The sequence below is a fragment of the Myotis brandtii genome, unplaced genomic scaffold, assembly GCF_000412655.1.
Source record: "Myotis brandtii unplaced genomic scaffold, ASM41265v1 scaffold111, whole genome shotgun sequence".
NCBI lineage: Eukaryota > Metazoa > Chordata > Mammalia > Chiroptera > Vespertilionidae > Myotis > Myotis brandtii.
This window is the reverse complement of record NW_005353789.1, coordinates 5,228,951-5,248,601: the sequence shown is the minus strand read 5'-3', so window position 1 is coordinate 5,248,601 and position 19,651 is coordinate 5,228,951. Positions and strand designations below refer to the sequence as shown.

Here is a 19,651-nt window from a genome sequence, read left to right as displayed (position 1 = left end):
GACTGGGAATGACTGGTCACTATGACACACACTGACCACCAGGGGGCAGACGCTCAATGCAGGAGCTGCCCCCTGGTGGTCAGTGCGCTCCCACAGGGGGAGCTCTGCTCAGCCACAAGCCAGGCTGATGGCTGCCAGTACAGCGGTGGTGTTCGGAGCCTCTCCCGCCTCCTCAGCAGCGCTAAGGATGTTCGACTGCAGCTTAAGCCTGCTCCCCGCTGGCAAGTGGACATCCCCCGAGGGCTCCCGGGCTGCCAGAGGGATGTCTGACTGCCAGCTTAGGCCCGATCCCCCCAGGGAGCGGGCCTAAGCCAGCAGGTGGTCATCCCCAAGGGGTCCCAGACTGTGAGAGGGCACAGGCTAGGCTGAGGGATCCCCCCGAGTGCACAAATTTTTGTGCACTGGGCCTCTAGTTATAAAGGAGAATATATCCCAAATTGCTATTGGCAGCCATCCAACAACTATAAGGGAAGTTAGAGCAGTGGTTCCCAGCCTTTTTTTTTTGCCATGGCTCACCTCAGCATCTCTAAAATCCTGATGTTCCCCCCTGTGACATATAATTCTTATTATTCAAAAAGTGAACTCCTATTCATGAGGAAACCTAAAAAGCCATTAGCTTGGCCTAAACAAGCTTCCAAAGAACATGGCATCCATGAAAGAAAAAATAAAAGAACAAAAGGGCAGTTGAAGTACTGAGGAAGAAATCACGAAGAAATTGTTAAAAAATAATAATATAAAGTGATGTGAAAAAATGTTTCAAAACAGAGAACTGAAATGCATAAATATGTCACAATATATATATTTATATACTGTATATGAGGCCCCTAGAACTATAACAAATGCAAAAAAAATCACTGTTAATAACTTATTCTCAAATTGGCCTCCTTTAAAATCAAACTGCCCCCCTGTGGGGCATGTGCCCCAGGTTAGGAACCACTGAATTAAGAGTCTAGAAAGTAGAAAAAGAAAGCCAAATTCCTCACCAATCCATACCTGTAGCACTTCCAAACACTGGGCTCTTTGGGTACACAAGCCAATACATTTCATTTATTGTTTGAACTAGTTTGAGTTGTGTTTCCTGTTACTTGTAATCAAAAACGTACTAATCGGGATGATCCTATATCTTGGTTTGTGTGGGCCAGTCTTGGTTTATATCTGTTGTTCTTAGATAATTAATATCAGCCCTTTTCAACTCTCAAAAGTATCCAAATTGAATGATGAGTTACATGACAACCCTAATTGAAACTAATATCATACAGTCTTCATGTAAATAATAAAATAATCACAGAACAATCAAAAGTAATGACCAACGAGGCATAAAATTCCACTAGTATGCATGTATGAAACAGATGACAAATGGTCCTAAAAGTAATCATTTCAGAGGTCCAACAAAAGAATTACTGCTTGGTAATTGGTAGGGGGAAAAATCCAGTTCAGATCTAACAAGAATAGTAAGTAACAAAGTCCTGAACCTAATTAAACTCCCACATGTTATTAGTAAATTGCCTCATAGTATTTATAGTTGACTCTGCTCATATTTTTATTTATTTTTTTGGGGGGGGGTTGTTTTATTGAGGTAACATTAGTTTATAGCATTATAGAAGTTTCATATGTATGACATTATATCTGCATATACTACATCATGCTCACCACCAAAAGTCTAGTTTTCATCCATCACTAAACAATTGACCCCCTTTTTTATTTCTCTCTCCCTTCACCTTCTTCTTCTCTAGTAACCACCACCTTGTTGTCTGCCTCTATGTTTGTTTGGGTTTTTTAAAAACATATTTTATTGATTTTTTACAGAGAGGAAGGGAGAGGGATAGAGAGTTAGAAACATCGATGAGAGAGAAACATCGATCAGCCAAGATACATACCCTTGACTGGAATCGAACCTGGGACCCTTTAAGTCTGTAGGCTGATGCTCTATCCACCAAGCCAAACCGGTTAGGGCTGTTTTTGTTTGTTTTGTTGTGCTATCTTCTATATTCCACATGAGTGAAATCATATAGCATTTGTCTTTCTCCAAACTTATTTCACCTAGCATAATATACTCAGCATCCATCTATGTTGTTACAAATGATAATATCTCATCTTTTTATGGCTGAATAGTATTCCACTGCATATGTATATATTTCAGATCCTCTGCCCACTTTTAATTGAATTGGGTTTTTTGCTATTGAGTTCTATGAGTTCTTTATATATTTTTGATATTAACCCCTTATCAGACATAGGATTTGCAAATATCTTTTCCCATTCAGTAGATTGCCTTTTCAATTTGTTGATGGGTTCTTTGTTGTACAGAAACTTTTAAGTTTGATGTAGTCCTATTTGTTTTTCTTATATTTTTTGTGTGTGTGTGTGTGTGTATGTGTGTGTGTGTGCCTGGGTTGGGGGAGGGGGAGGTTTGCATTTGTTTCCCTTGCATTTCGAGCCAGATACACAAAAACATTGCTAAGACAAATGTCCAGAAGATAAGCTTGCCACCTATTTTTCTTCTGGTTTTTTTTTTGTTTTGTTATTTTGTTTTTATTTTTTAATTTCTTTATTAAGTTATTACATTTGTGTCCTTATCCCCACATTACCCTCCCACCCCCCACTCATGCCCTCACCCCCTTGTTGTCTGTGTCCATTGGTTAGTCTTTGCTCATATTTTTAACATACACACACAAACATATACACACCAAAACCAAGTGTCTAAATCTGGGAGTGTTTTTAAGTAGAATTCAGAATTTATATCTCAATGGAAGAGTTATTTTCAGGGGGTCTGAAATTTGTTACATATAGAGAAAAAAATTACAGGTATTCTATCATGTTTCAAGAAATCAAAGCTAGTTTATAAGAGTACAAAGTTTCGCATACCATAATTTGTCCTTTTATTTCTAAAGGTAAAATAGTTGATTTTCCCCCTTACCTTAAGGCAAAGAGAAAGTTTTCCAGATTTGTTCATCTGTTAACAGTAATTCGCTTCCAAGTTTCCATGTTAAACTTTTCTGTTCTAATTTTATCATACAACTTGGGTGATACTAAACTATATTTTATTTCCCATAACTCCCATACCTTCAAATAGCACAAAGAAGATCATTTTCCACATGGGAAAACCTTAATTTCTAACACATTCAGCCTACGTAAAATACCTCTGAAAAGAAAATTTTTAGAAAACAAGGTTTTCAGAATTTCTACTGTGCACCGTAAAGCACATGTATCTCTGTCAGTATTTCTGCATAGTAATATAAGAATCTACAAAAACACAAGATCAAAGCTAAATCAAATAGATCCAAATCCAAAGACATGCTACAAATCCATTACCTACAATGAGGATGGGTAAAAAACACACTACAAAATTTGCAAAAACGTATGCTTCATTAATTTTAGATCCTTTTTATAAAGCAGCATAGGATTAGAGGTCAACTTAATTTGGCTGCTTTTTTTTAATCCTCACCTGAGGATATTTTTTCCATTGATTTTTAGAGAGAATGGGAGAGAGAGGGAAAGACAGAGAGAAATATCAGTGTGAGAGAAACACATCAATTGGTTGCCACCTGCACACGCCCCTACCAGGGCCCGGGCCTGCAACAGAAGAGACTGCAACCGAGGTATGTGCTCTTGACCGGAATTGAACCCGGAACCCTTCCGTTCTCAGGCTGATGCTCTATCCACTGAGCCAAACCAGCTAGAGCTAATTTAGCTATTTTAATCATGGGCTCTCACTAGATGGCATGTTTCCTTCTTTAAAAAAATTTATCTTTATTGTTGAAAGTATTATAGATGCCCCCCTTTTTCCCCTCTAATGCCCCTCTCCACCCTGCTCCCACCCAGTCCCCAGGCCTTCCCCAAACTACTGTCCGTCCATGGATTATGTATATACATTCTTTGGTTAATCTTTTCCTGCCACCCCACTCCTCTTCCCTCTGAAATTTGTCAGTCTGTTGCATACTTCAATGTCTCTGGGTCTATTTTGTTGGTCAGTTTATTTTGCTCATTAGATTCCACATATAAGTGAGATCACGTGATACTCGTCTTTCTCTGACTGGCTTATTTCCCTTAGCATAGTACTCTCCAGGATCCTCTATGTCAGCGGTTCTCAACCTGTGGGTCGCAACCCCTTTGGGGGTCAAACGACCCTTTCACAGGGGTCGCCTAAGACCATCGGAAAACACATATAATTACATATTGTTTTTGTGATTAATCACTATGCTTTAATTATGTTCAATTTGTAGCAATGAAATTGGGGGTCACCACAACATGAGGAACTGTATTAAAGGGTCGCGGCATTAGGAAGGTTGAGAACCACTGCCTATGCTGTCTCAAAATGTAAAAGATCCTTCTTTTTTACAACTGCATAGTATTTCATAGATAGTGTGTTTCTTAAGGGGACTGTGAGTTATTTCTGTGTGGAAGCATATCCTTTTTATATCTCTATACAGTTCCTACCACGGCACTTAATATGTATTTATGGAATGTAATCCTAAAATCTACCACTTCTACCTACCCTTCCCATCTCACAGCCAATCAACAGACAATGCTTTTCTAAAATTAATCTCAAGAAAAGGTAATAAATCCAAATGTCCCATTTCCCTAAACATTTTAAAAATCTCTTCTGGCCCTCTAATTCTAGTCTTAAAACAGTTACTATATAAAACCATATATTTTTAAATATATATAAGTTTCCAACTTTGAGAGTACATTAAAATTTACAAAATCTGTTTCTGCAAAACAGATCCATAAAATGTTTACGAATGTCTATAATATGTAAAAAAACCAAAGTAATATTAATACTGCTATGTAAGGGCTGGTCAGAGGTCTCATTTGATTAGGAAGCCAATAAAAATACGAGTTAATTTTTCAAAGTAAATCTAGATTTGGATAGCCTAATTGAAGCTAAAACATTTTTCATCTGAATTAACTAAGTGGTTTAGTAGAATCTATATAGTTCCAGAAATCACTATTGTCCCAAACATGAGGTTTTCAAATGTGCTACTAAAAGCTTGGAGAACTCAAATTTAGAAAATTGGTATTATCGATTCCTCCTACTCAGCTTTGTTTTCCTTCTTAGTTCCTTAGCATGAATCACCTTGGAGACATACCACACAAAAAACCTATTTTAAAAGAACTTACAATATAAAAGAATAATTCAAAGCTAATTTAAATCTCTAAATGTGACAGTGATAATGTGGTTTCTTATATATAGGTCATTCCAAGGCTTAAATGCTGAGTGATAGACACTTTATATCCAAGAAATAGAAACGTTTTATTTTGGAAAGCAAAGCATACTTCCTTTCCTACCTTCTTTTTCAAATTGATGAAAAAGGCAGTTTTGGTTATTTTATCATTTAAGAAATATTTATGTAATACTGGATAAAAATATACTGCCTTACCTTTAAAAAATAATAACTAGGAGGGCTTCAAAGCATTATTTTTATTATTTCTTTTATTTTTGAATTACAGTTTGCAATCAATATTATTTTGTTTCAGCTTTAGGTATACAGCATAGGGTTAGACAACTATATATTCTACAAAGTGGTCCCCAATATTTCAAGTACCCCCATGGCACTGTACATAATCATTACAATATTATTGACTATATTCCCTATGCTGTAATTTACATCCCCTGACTATTTTGTGACTACCAAATTATATTTAATCCCTTCACCTTTATACCCAAACCACCAATCCTCCTCCCCTCTGGCAACTACCAGTCTGATCTCTGTATCTATGAGTCTGTTTATAGTTTGTTCATTTGTTTATCTGAAAGAGGCAGAGTTTCAAATTAGTTTTTATAAGTTTCTAATTTCTACATCTCACATCAGTTCCCAAAGAATCCTTTCATTACATCAACCTAATCTACACTGCAGATCCTGATCAGGTAACAAAATAAACTAAATGCCCCTTCTCGACACAACCTTTTTTTTTTTTGTAGTTTTTTAATTGAATTTATTGGGGTGATGCTGGTTCACAAAACCACACAGATATCAAGTGTAGAACTCAACAAAACTTCATCTGCACACTCTGTTGTGTGCCCATCACCCCAAAGAGTCTTTCCATCCCCTTTTTCCCACTTTGCCCACCTCCACCAAACTTCTTTCCCTCTGGCTATCACCACATTGTTGACTGTGTCTATGTGTTTTATATATATATATATACATATACATATACATACACATACACATATACATGTATGTATATATACACACATATATATGTATATATTTGGGGTGTTTCTTTTGCTTAATCCCTTCAGCTTCCTTCATCCAGTCTCACAACTCCCTCCCCTCTGACAGCTATCCGTCTGTTTTATGTATCCATGTCTTGCTTCCATTTTGTTTGTCAGTTTATGTTGTTCATTAGATTCCACATATAAGTGAAATCATATGGTATTTGTCAACACAACCTTTTAAACTTCCCTGTCTTTGACCCCATTTCAACACTATGAAAAATACTCCCCAAAGCTCCCCAAATACTAACCACATAAGTTTATTTGAACCTACTCTCCATTCTGTAACCTTAGTCTATCACTTATGAAGCCCTCCTAGATTCTAGTGCAACATTTCTGAGAGTAATCATCAGTCCTGGACAAAAAACCTGATTACCTCCTACTTCTTAGTTTCTATACAAACTATCCTGAAAGTAAATAAGTTTTCATCTCTATTAGAGGAGCCCTGGTAAAGTTTAAATTGGGAGTTTTCAAAACCAAAGTAAAATACAAGATAACTACATAATATGCTGTTTCAATGAATAGCATATTACAAAATATATATGAAATACACCCAAATATACTATTGTTAAGAAATCCCAAATCTCAGGTTTTATATCTGGGGCTAGGAAAATAATGCAACATAACTATCCATTACCCCTGCAAAAAAATGTGTGTGTGTGTGTGTGTGTATGTGTGTGTGTGTATGTATACGTGTGTGTGTGTGTATATATATATATATATATAAACAAACAAATCTGGACCAAACCAAAGCAAACTGTTAAAGACTAGAACTAAACATTTAATATTGGTCATCTGAAGCAGCTTACTGAAAAAACAACAACAACAACAACAAAACCACAGTAGGCTCTACAGTGCATATAAAGATAGAAGTCCTTATAGTGTTAAAACACAGTTTCCCTCTCAGCACCCTGTCTAAATTTAAGCTACAGTTCAGCACAGTTAATACTGTTTCATCTTTTTACTATTTTTATTTTTAATTACAATTTACACTTAATATTGTTTTGTTATTAGTTTCAGGTATACAGCATAGTGAGCAGATAGTCATATATTTTACAAAATGTTTCCCCCCCATATTTCCAGTATCCATCATACACAGGTTATTACTATAGGTCTGTCCATATTTTCACAAATGGTAAGATTTCATTCTTTTTTATGGCCAAGTAATATTCTACTGTATACTAGTATATGTACCACAACTTTCTTATCCACTCAGCAATTGATGGGCACTTGGGTTGCTTCCGTATTTTGGCTATTGTAAACAGTGCTGCAATGAACATAGGGGTGCATATTACTTTATTTGAATTCAGACTAGGAAAGGGAGAATGATAAACCATCAAAGAGTGTCTCCTAATGAATCAGACTTCTAACTCAATGAATCCAACCCTAAATTACAAATCATTAGACATAGACTCATTTCTATAGAAATATTAACTGATCATCTCAATATTAGTTTCCAAAGTAATCTTAAGCAGAGATGCAAATGCTGCCAGAGTTCTTAAAATTGGATGACAATATTGAGCCTAAATTAGTATTTCTACTTATGTTTTAGAGCAGTGGTTCTCAACCTTCCTAATGCTGCGACCCTTTAATACAGTTCCTCATGTTGTGGTGACCCCCAACCATAAAATTATTTTCGTTGCTACTTCATAACTGTAATTTTGCTACTGTTATGAATCGTAATGTAAATATCTGATATGCAGGATGTATTTTCATTGTTACAAATTGAATTAAAGCATAGTTATTAATCACAAAAACAATATGTAATTATATATGTGTTTTCCGATGGTCTTAGGCGACCCCTGTGAAAGGGTCATTCGACCCCCAAAGGGGTCACGACCCACAGGTTGAGAACCGCTGTTTTAGAGCAACAGGTCAATGATATTATATTTTTATACATTCTCAGATAAATCTGTCTTCCATTGACATTTATTCCCAAAGGTTATGGAATCCATTCTGTGTTATATTTGTTATGCCCAACATGACTAACATCCATCCTTCCCATTTGATCTTAACCATTAAAACCATTTTCCTTTCTGAGAAAATATGTCTAAGTTTCTTTACCTCCTTTAATAAAGCAAAAAAACCCTGCACTGCAGCATTTTTGAAGTTTCTATTTCCTCATCAATATCTACTTTTAACTATACACAACTACTAATCATTACAAATGTCATATAAAATTTTTTATCTTCCCTGAAAGGGCTTACCAGTTGATAACTAAAAAACAGCATCTAGCAAACTACACTGCATATAGTAAGACCATATTGATAAAGAATAAAGGTCTATGGTAATCAAAAAAGCTTATAAAACACCCTGAGATAAATAACAATTTAATTAGTATTCCCACTCTACTTTTATACCAAGGGCCTCTGGATAGCATTTGTCTTCAATGACATATTCAACTAAAGTCCATCAATGAAAATAATGCAAACATTCAAAAAGAACCCCAAAGTTTTCATATTATTTCCTGCTGTCACCACTCTAAACCAAACCAAACCCATGTTTTATGATGTTAAGGTCACACTACATTATGACAAAAATAACATTCAGACTTTTGAGTTTCTGATCAGTTTAATATTTATTCAACAAACATCTATTGCAGGCACACCATCGTGTATTATACCAAGCACTAAGACTTCAACAATGAACAAGATGAACAATATCCTTGCCCTTGTGTAGGTTACACCCAGTGATCTTATAATACCTAGGACTGACAAGAATGATGCATATAACCCCCCAACATCCTTGTGTGTATGTTTACACACACACACACACACACACACACACACACACTCATATTTTGCTGGTGGTAAAGCAAAATGGTACTGCAACTTTGGAAAACAGTTTGGTAGTTTATTGTAAGTTAAGCATACACATATACAAGCTAGTAATCCCATTTCTAGATATTTACTCTAACAAAATAGTAACTAGAAAATAGTTTGCACACAAATCTGAACATAGATGTTTATAGCAACTTTATTCATAATCACCCAAAACTAGAAACAATTAAAATGTTCTCCAACTGTTAAAAAGATAAACTGTGGTACAGCCATACAATGAAATACTACTCAGCAATAAAAAAGACTAAACTACTGACACACATAACATGGATGAATGCCAAATGCATTAAGCTAAATCAAAGGATATCTTGCTTGCTTCCAAGTTTTTGGCAATTATGAATAAAACTGCTGTAAACATCCATGTGCAAGTTTTTGTGTGACATAAGTTTTTAATTCATTTGAATAAATACCAAGGAGCATGATTAATGACTGAATATGGTAAGAATATGTTAAGTTTTATAAGAAATTGCCAGAGTCTTTTAAGTGGATGTACCATTTTGCATTCCCATCAGCTGCTCCACATCCTCACCAGCAGCATTTGGTATTGCCAGTGTTTTGGATTTTTGGCCATTGTAATAGATATGTAGTATTTTATTATTTTACAATTAAAAATTTAATAAAGGGCCCGGTGTCCATTTAAACATTCATATTCTCTTTGATCAAAGGTAATATATTTAAGCATTTTTGTGAAATGTTTAGTTATTATAAGTTTAAGACCACAGAAGTACACTATGGCATATACTTTCTCTAAGGTTTATTCATCTGTTGCACCCATAACATTTTTCTGAAGTTTTTTCCATATTCTGATTAAGGAAATTAACCTGATTTTGCTTGGGTATTAACTGAAGCTATAAATATAGGATATTTTTCTTCTATAACTCCCTCATATACACATAACAGAATTTTAAAAATCATTTGGTATTATAAAAATACTAGAGGCCTGATACACGAAATTCGTGCAAGGGGTTTGGCCCCTCACAGCCCCAGCTTCATCCGGAACATCGCATCGGTTATCCAGAAGGTCATCCGGATGGTCGTTCTGCTGTTCGGTCTAAATATCATATTAGCTCTTTATTATACAGGATTCTGATAAGGCAAACCATGTCTAAAGGAAACATGTTTTTAATTGATGGATTAAAAACCACATTCTTCCCAGAAAATATACATATTCACACATATATCTGAAGCATAAAAATTATATTAAAAAGCATATTTTAAGAACTTACTACCAGTAAGACTTTACCCTGTATTTTTTCTTTAGTTTTTTAATAATTTTAAAGTTCACTTACGACTGTCTAAGGACAAGAGACAACTTCCTTTTTGGAGTAAGAAATATTTGTTTTCCTAATCATCTCTGAACATAACATAAGAAGTGAAATCATCAGTAAAATATGATTCTCCGTTTCTTCTTTTTGAAACCAAAGTGTAATGACACACAAAAATAAGTTTAGGCCTGAATGTTATCCATTGAAAACTTCCCTAAAATCCATGGCATCTATATAGGCAAGAAAGGACTTTTTTTTAAAATCATCAGGTTGAGCAGTCACCAACAAAAGATGCTCTACTGACCAATCCCAGTAGCAGCAGCTAAATCAAGTAGTACAATAAAGTGAAAATATGAGAAAGATCTATTGAATAAAACTAATGGCAGTCTAAAATGTAAGTACTGATAAATAAAACTGTCATGGCTTACTCAAAGAAATACTAAAATAACAAATCACAGTCTCCTATCACAACACACACTTAAATCCCCTTTAAAAAAGTGGTTCTCCACCAGGTATGATTTTTCCCCTTGGGATATTTGGCAATGTCTAGAGACATTTTTAGTTTTTACAACTTGAGGGAATGGTGCTAACTGCATCTAGTAAGGAGAGGTCATGGATGCTGTTAAACATCCTACAAGGCTCCAGACAGACCCTCACAAGAAATGTCTTGCTCAAAATGTCAATAGGACCAGGCTGAGGATTCCGGCACAAAAATGACCTAAGCATGAGTCCAGATTTACAAAGCCAAATACTACTGGGGAAAAATCATATGACAGAGAGAAAGAAGAAAGTCAAAGTTATGAGTTCTGTGGATCCTGACCAAAAAAGACATCCTGGCCAATTGAAATTGTCTCTAGGTGGTAAGAGAAGCAGATAGCTATTCCACCAAAGGTTGAACATCTCAGCAATTTTCAAGTGGAGACAAATAATAGGTTACAACTACAACTCGATTATCACCAACCATATAAAAACATTATCCATAGTGTTTTACATGTATTAATTCACTTAGTAATCACAACTACTGTAAGTTGTAGGTATTTTAATTATCTCTATTTTAGAGAATTACAGGAACTAACTTATCTCTGGTTACATGGCTAGTGGCTGGCCATGATTTGAGCCAAGCAGTGTGATCTTACAGTCCCAGTCTTACCCAATACACAAGGCTGATCCATATGCTGGACCTGGAAAAGTCTAAGGACAGAGCAGGAGAACACTAGAGAAGTCTTTAACAGCTGATAGCAGGAGAACAAAGAGAAACTTCACAGAAACTGGGCCTTTTCCTGAGTACTAAGCAGCAACCATCAATTGCTAGGTGTTGGGCGAGGAAACTGAAAAATACATAGCCAATATAACTAACTATAGAAACTGCTCAGTATCAGAAGACAGATAAGCTCTCTGGTGGGGAAGAGTGTGAGAAGTCTGTTTATGTGTGATTTGTTATGAATTTCACTAAAATAAAGTGCGTACTACAAAATTAACAAATAATAATAAAATATACCTATTATTGTAAATTCTATATAGCCAACTGACTCTCACAAGAATCAACCAATGAATGTATCAGTAAGTGTAACAACAAATTAATGTTTCTCTTTCTCTCTCCCCCATCCCCCACCCCTGTCCCTCCATCCCCTAAAATCAGTAAGTAAAAAAAAATAAAAAGTTAAAAGCTCACAGAACAGAGACCAATGGGATGGCTACCAAAGGGAGGGGACTGGGGTATGGGTAAAAATGGTAATAATATTGTGGGAAGTTTACACAGCGACAGATGATTACTAGAATTAGTGGGGTAATGACACTGTAAGATATAAAAATGTTAAATCACTATATTGTACATCTAAAACTGATATAACCCATGTAAGATTGTATAGAAACAATACATAAATAAAAATTAAGTTTAATAAATAAAATCAAAATAAATAAATAAATGCTCAGGCTGAAAATTTATCTATGAAAAATATATAGCTAACATGATATTTAACAATTAAATTCTGAATGCTTTCCTGCTAAGATCAGGAACAAGATAAGGTACTGAAGGTTCTAGCCCAGTGATGGCAAACCTATGACACGCGTGTCAGAGGTGACACGCGAACTCATTTTTTTGGTTGATTTTTCTTTGTTAAATGGCATTTAAATATGTAAAATAAATATCAAAAATATAAGTTTGTTTTACTATGGTTGCAAATATCAAAAAATTTCTATATGTGACACGGCACCAGAGTTAAGTTAGGGTTTTTCAAAATGCTGACACGCTGAGCTCAAAAGGTTCGCCATCACTGTAATCTAGCCCATGCAATCCAACAAGAAAAAAATATAAAAGGCATTAAGATTGGGAGGAAGAATTAAACCCATCTTACAGAGTCTACAAAAGCTACTAGGATCTAATAAATAAGTATAACAAGGTTGCAAAATACAAGATAAATATACCCCCAAAATCTATTGTATTTCTATATACAAGTATCAAGCCATCAGAAACTGAAATTTTTAAAATATCATTAATGATAGCATCAAAATTATGTAATTCTTAGAGGTTAATATGAAAGAAAGATGTGCAAACCTGTACCTAAAAATTGTAACACATTGCTGATAAAAATTAAAGAGCTAAATAAATAGAGACATACATCATAGTTATAGGACAGAAGACTAGGCACTGTTAAGATGTTAATTCTCCCCAAATTAACTTATAGATTCAATGCAATCCCAATCAAATTCCAGAAGATAGTTTCTATAGAAATTAATAAGCTCATTCTAAAATTTATATGGAAATACAAAGGACCTAGGACAGCCAAAATAACTTTGAAAAGGAAAAATAAAATTAGAGAACTTATAGCCTGATTCTTAGAGTTATTAAGCTACCATAATCATGGCAATGAGACATTAGCATAAAGATAAACAAATAGATAAAGTGATCAGCGATTCTAGAAGTAAATTCACACATATGCGTATATGGTCAATTATTTTTCAAGAGAGGTGCCAAGGTAATTCAATAGCTTACAATAGTCTTTAACAAATAGTGCTGTAACAATCAGATTGCTGTATTCAAACAAATGAACCTGAACCTTCACCTCATACCATATATAAAAAATTAATTCAAAATCAATAACATGTATTAATTTACATGTATTATTAATTCAGTTAGTAATCACAACTACTCTAAGTTGTAGGTGTTTTCATTATCTCTATTTTAGAGGCACAGGAAACTGCAAATGTAAAAGCTAAAATTATAAAATATCTAGAAGAATACATAGAAGAAAATCTTAGTGATCATGAGTTCAACAAAGATCTAAAATAACAGAAAAGCATGATCCATAAAACAAAAAAAGTTGAACTTCAACAAAATTAAGTACTTTGTTCTTTGAAAGACATTATTACGAAAAAGAAAAAGCAATCCACAGACAGGGAAGGGGGGGGACTATTTGCAAATCATACAATAAAGAATGTGTTTGCAGTATAAACAAAGAACTGTCAAAACTCAATAAGGAGAATTTTTAATGAACAAAACATTTTAACATATACTTCACCAAAAATGATATATGCAAATAGACACATGATAAGATTCTCAATGTTATCAGTCATTAGGGAAATGAAAATTAAACTACAATAAGATACCACCTACACACTTACTAGAATTTAAAAGACTAACCAGGTTAGTCTTTTAAATGTGGAATGTGGAATAACTGGAACTCTGACACTGCAGATAAGAGTGAAAAATAGTACAACTCTGAAAAACAGTTTCCCAATTTCTTAAAAAGTTAAATATATAACTATGATATGACTCAGATATTCTACTCCTAGACATTTGCCCAAGAAAAATGAAAACATATGGCCACTCAAAGACTCAATTGATCCCAAATGTTCTTAGTTTTATCTGTAATAGCCAAAACCATAAAACAACTCAAGTTTATCAAAAGGTTAATAGATAAATAAGATGTGATAAACACAAACAATAAAATATTACTCAGCAATAAAAAGGAATGACCTAGTGATATGTGACATATAATTTTGCTGAGTAAAAGAAAACGATTTTGATAATTTCAGCAAACTGACTTATAGGCAAATTGATTTTCAAGAAATTGACCTAGAAATAAGAGAATTGAGGAGTAGAAGGTCCACAGGTCTTGATTTTAAAACAGCCCAACACAGGACCTATATATTAGTAAGCTGGTAATACAATTCTCATTTTTCTCCATATGTATAGAACCCTTAGAAAGCCCAAGGAGACAAGTACAATCCAAACTAGCAGGATATATGGATAGTTTGTCTACAGACCCAGGAATACCCAATTCCTAATACTATACCCCTGATACCCTGAAGCCAAGTAACCTGAATGGGTATAGTGACTCAGAAACAGTTCCTTTCTCTGACACAGGAACAACAAATGTTACCCCCATTACAGTGCAGCTTACTATTCAACAAACTTAAGAGAAAACAGGGGAAACCATGTTCCCATTTCTCTAATGAATTCTCACACTAGCAGTTCCTTTTCTACTTCAGTTACTAATACAGACACTGACAAAATAAAATTTAAAAAAATGTTTGAATTTATTTGTATTCTTGTCCTCCAAATTCCCTGTCAGCCTAACTACAATATAGTTCACGGCTCTATGAAAAGGACAGTAGTAAGATATCCAGGTAAGCAAGAAAAAAGCCACAGAATAAGAACAAAGTTTCCACCCTGTTATGTACCCATGATGCTACTAGGTAGTTAAGAAAGACCTATCCAATACATCTAGCATGTGTTCAAGGATAAACATTCAGTCATTTGTCTATTCTCCAGCATTCTCCCTAACATACAGACCACCAAAGGTCACTGTATGCAAATTATCCTTTGAATTCCTCTTTCCCACTATAATTAGCCTACTAAAGTTAAGTGGGAGGGGGTAAGACAAAAGAAAGGATATCTATAATTTAAGATCAGAAAGTTTACTGCAATTATGCTCCTGAAATTGCTAATCAATAACAAGTACTGCCCAAAGAAAAGTATTCTCCTAAATCAGTGATGGCGAACCTATGACACGCGTGTCAGAGGTGACACGTGAACTCATTTTTTTTGGTTGATTTTTCTTTGTTAAATGGCATTTAAATATATAAAATAAATATCAAAAATATACATCTTTGTTTTACTATGGTTGCAAATATCAAAAAAGTTCTATATGTGACACGGCACCAGAGTTAAGTTAGGGTTTTTCAAAATGCTGACACGCCAAGCTCAAAAGGTATCGCCATCACTGTCCTAAATCAATTGGTTGTGCAATCTGAATGAGTAAACAAGGATCCACAACACAGTTTTTCTAAAACCCACCAGAAATGAAAACATCTCTGCTGCTATACATTCAAGAGTAAATATGTTCAGACCCAAACTGAGGCAACGCAAGGGTAGGTATAAATGGGTCACAAATAAGTATATCAAGAGTATGGGATTCCTATCACTCAAAGTAACAAAGCCACTAGAAAAACTGGATTCAGTTCAATGTTTAAATGTGAAAAAGACTGAATTTATAGTCTATCACTTCATAAAAAATAAAATACTTCATCTTTTTCCTTCTCCTACTCCAATTTCAGGCTCTGCCTCTCTAGTGGTATATAAAAAATCAAAGAATTGGGTAATATTTCACAAATATAATATCTTAAATTTGTTTATGTAAGCATTATCACCTGTGTATAAACTAAGCATGTCTTATTGCATCAAGAAAATATAAACAGTATATCAAAAAATCATTTGGTTTGTTACTAGAAAAGTGAACTTGGTAATATCAAAAATGAAGGATTTAACTAATAAATCAATTTCATAATGAATAGCTTTTCTAATTATTTTAACTTTTCTATTATTTTGGAAAGTAACTGCATTACATCTTTAATACAAAACTGACTGATTATGAAGAGTCTGAAGGTAACCATAGCTGTCCCACACTTTTGACCTGAACCAAATAATCCAATGCTTCAGCATTAGATGAACACGGCAAAATATACACAAAAAGGTGTTAAAACTAGTTTTACTTTATCTGAGAACCAAGGTTTAGAATTTGGAAAAGCAATATCTAAATATGTAAGGCTCTATTAAAAACAGTAGCGCAAAACAGAAAAACCTTAGTAACCAAACTGCCTAAAATAAAACTTGATAAAGGCACAAAGAAAAGCTCCATCCAGGAAAGGGTTCTAAGGTGCCAGCAACTTAATTATAAAAGAATTAAAAAAGGTAGGGCCAATGCTGACTCGCATTGATCCAAAGCAGATAGCATTAAACAATAGAGCTAATCCTTAACTTTTTGGCATGAATAAATGCCTGAGAGTACCCACACTACTCATAAAATGACTGCCAAGAAGGTGGTGCTTTGTACTGAGCGGAAAAGGTTTGAAGGGAAGGGGTGTCAGCTTTAAAATAGTTCCTAAAATAGTTGCTTACATGGATAAAGAACAAGAGAACTTACAAAGGCTTTGAATCAAGCTTGGTTCCAGGAAAAGGATACTTTGGCCTCATGTGAAAGCAAAAACGAACCATTGTAAAATACAGATACCCAGATTTTGTGAGCAGAAGGAAGAGTATTGTTCATCATTTCCCACAAAGGTAGCAGAGACTTTAACTTGGATTTCTTTTTTTCCCCTGGCAGATAGATACTCTGCAAAAGCAACAAAGCAAATTAAATATAAAACTCTCCTAAATTTCAATCCTATAGTCAAAATGCCAACTTCACAAACTCATCAAAGGTCAGAGAGGAACAAATGTCCTGTTTTGTTACTTAAACTCATTACCTTCCTCCTTAGCTAACCAATAAAGAATTTCCTTCTTGTTTTGAGGCTGACAAAATGAGAACAGTATACTTACAACATACTAGGAACAATAGGTAGTTACCCAGGGTGAAAGAACAGAATTTGATATGATTTCCTAAAACCAGGTTGCACATAATCCATGTTTATTATTTCTCTATGTAAGAGCTAAATAAACCTTTTTAATTAACAATTTTTAAAAACTTTATTTTGAGGTTCCACAAAAAAAATAAAAAATGTAATTATTTGTAAGCATTTATCAAAAATCCATTATTTTTGTTAGAACTCTATTCCCTGCCCTAAAAACTTTAGTCTATGAAAGATGAGAAAAATGTAAACAATGACCACTATATTGTATACATGTATGTATTTCCCATTTCTTTCTAAAATGTACTTAAAGTTGCTTTCCACGAAGGATATATAATACTGCTTACAAATAACTAACTTAATAAAGAAATGTATGTACATTACATAGAAGAATAAAATTCAATTGTAGCAGCTCTTGACTGATGATTAATTGTGCAATGTGCTATAAGCACTGTAATTAATAACTATCAGCTGACAAGCAAGTGAACAAAATATGGTATATTCACACAATAGTGTATTATTCAACCACAAAAAGGAATAAATGTTACATGCTACATCAAGCATGTCAAACTCGCAGCCCGCGGACCGCATGAGGCCTACAACGAATATTTTTGTGGCTCAGCCAATATAACAGTATGTAAGTAACGTTTTAACAAAAATTTCGTAATTTAATTTTTACAATATCCTGCTATGCATAATTATTAATAACAAACTATGACATTAGCTAATGACTGATTACTATAATCATGTTGCATTCATCCCCTTATGCGCCTTACATGCAGGCGCACCATTTCTCTCCACTAATACTAGCAGCAAATATTTTAGCAGCCGATTGCCACGTCATTGTGACTTGTCTGGTGTGCGCAACAGGAAATATTTCGCTTTCGGAGAACAAAAAAATAGGTTTATTTGCGTTACACATTAATTTGTGCAGTGATTCAGTGTCTAGTAAGTTAATGTTCAAGAAAAGGTATTAATTTTTATTAAAATGTTCTATTAATTTATGTTAACGATTACTCCTTTATTTCAACCCTTTGTATTCAGCATGTCTCTATTGAAATAAACCTATGTTTCTATGAGAATTGAAGCTTTTGTTTTTTTGAGGCCCACATAAACTTAAACCTTGTTTATATTTGACCCGTGTTACACAGAGTTTGACATGCTTGTGCTACAACATGAAATAATCTTGAAAACATAAGTGAAAGAAGCCAGACACAAAAGGGCACATATTATTCCATTTATATGAATGCCTAGAATAGGAAAGTCCACAGTGACAGAAAGTAGATTGGTGGTTGCCAACAGATGCTAGAATGGGCAAACTGGAATTGCTAATAGGTATCAGGTTCTTTTGAGGGTGATGGAAATGGTCTGTAATTGGATAGTAGTGGTGTTCACAATACTGAGAAAATACTTTTAAAAGGTGAATTTGTGTTATGTGATATATATCAATTTTAATGCTATAAAATTTTTAGGAAGGAGACTTTACTTGGGATGATGAACACATAATACAATATATACAAATGATGTATTATAGAATTGTACACCTGAAATCTATATAATTGTATTAACTAACTAGAGGCCTGGTGCACAAAATTCGTGTGTGTGGGGGTGTCCCTCAGCCCAGACTGCACCCTCTCTAATCTGGGTCCCCTCGGGGGATGTCTGACTCTCGGTTTAGGCCCGATCCCTATGGGCAGTCAGACATCCCTCTCGCAATCCAGGACCACTGGCTCCTAACCACTCACCTGCCTGCCTGCCTAATGCCCCCAACTGCCCTCCCCTGCCGGCCTGATTGCCCCTAACCCCCTGCCAGCCTGATCTCGCCCCTAACTGCTCTCCCCTGCCAGCCTGATCTCACCCTTAACTGCCTATGCCTCAGCCCCCACCACCATGGCTTTGTCCAGAAGGAAGCTGGACGTCTAGAAGATGGCTGGTTGACCCGGCCTAATTAGCATATTACCCTTTTATTAATATAGATGTCACCCCAATAGATTCAATTTTTAAAAAAAAAGTAAAAAATTTAAAGCTTGCTGAAACCGGTTTGGCTCAGTGGATAGAGCATCAGCCTGCGAACTGAAGGGTCCCAGGTTCGATTCTGGTCAAGGGCATATACCTGGGTTGCGGGCACATCCCCAGTAGGAGATGTGCAGGAGGCAGCTGATCGATGTTTCTCTCTCATCGATGTTTCTGACTCTCTATCTCTCTCCCTTCCTCTCTGTAAAAAATCAATAAAATATATTTTAAAAATTTAAAGCTCAAGGTATATCTATTGATGGGAAATGGCCATAACATGTTGTTAAATAAAAAAGCAAGTTTATCCCTGGCCTGTTTTCTCAGTGGTTAGAGCATCGGCCTGCAGACCTCAGGATCACAGATTTGATTCCCAGTCAAGGGCATGTACCTCAGTTGCAGGCTCAATCCCCAGCCCCAGTTAGGATGCATGCAGGAGACAACCAACCGATGTGTCTCTCTCGCATGGATGG

The 19,651-nt window shown here is 35.0% G+C and overlaps 1 protein-coding gene across 2 annotated transcripts in view; it reads right to left on the bottom strand.

Annotated features, from left to right (window-relative positions):
* The window catches only part of CNOT6L (CCR4-NOT transcription complex, subunit 6-like), a 121,337-nt gene that overhangs the window by 87,885 nt on the left and 13,801 nt on the right, over nt 1-19,651 (bottom strand). Inside the window, exon 1 of one of the 2 annotated variants that reach the window (XM_014544779.1) lies at nt 16,832-16,907. The exons of the other annotated variant lie outside the window; for it this stretch is intronic. The gene's annotated coding sequence lies outside the window, so the exon portion shown is untranslated. Of the gene's footprint in view, nt 1-16,831; nt 16,908-19,651 lie in introns of those variants that run through there. 2 annotated transcript variants of the gene reach the window in all.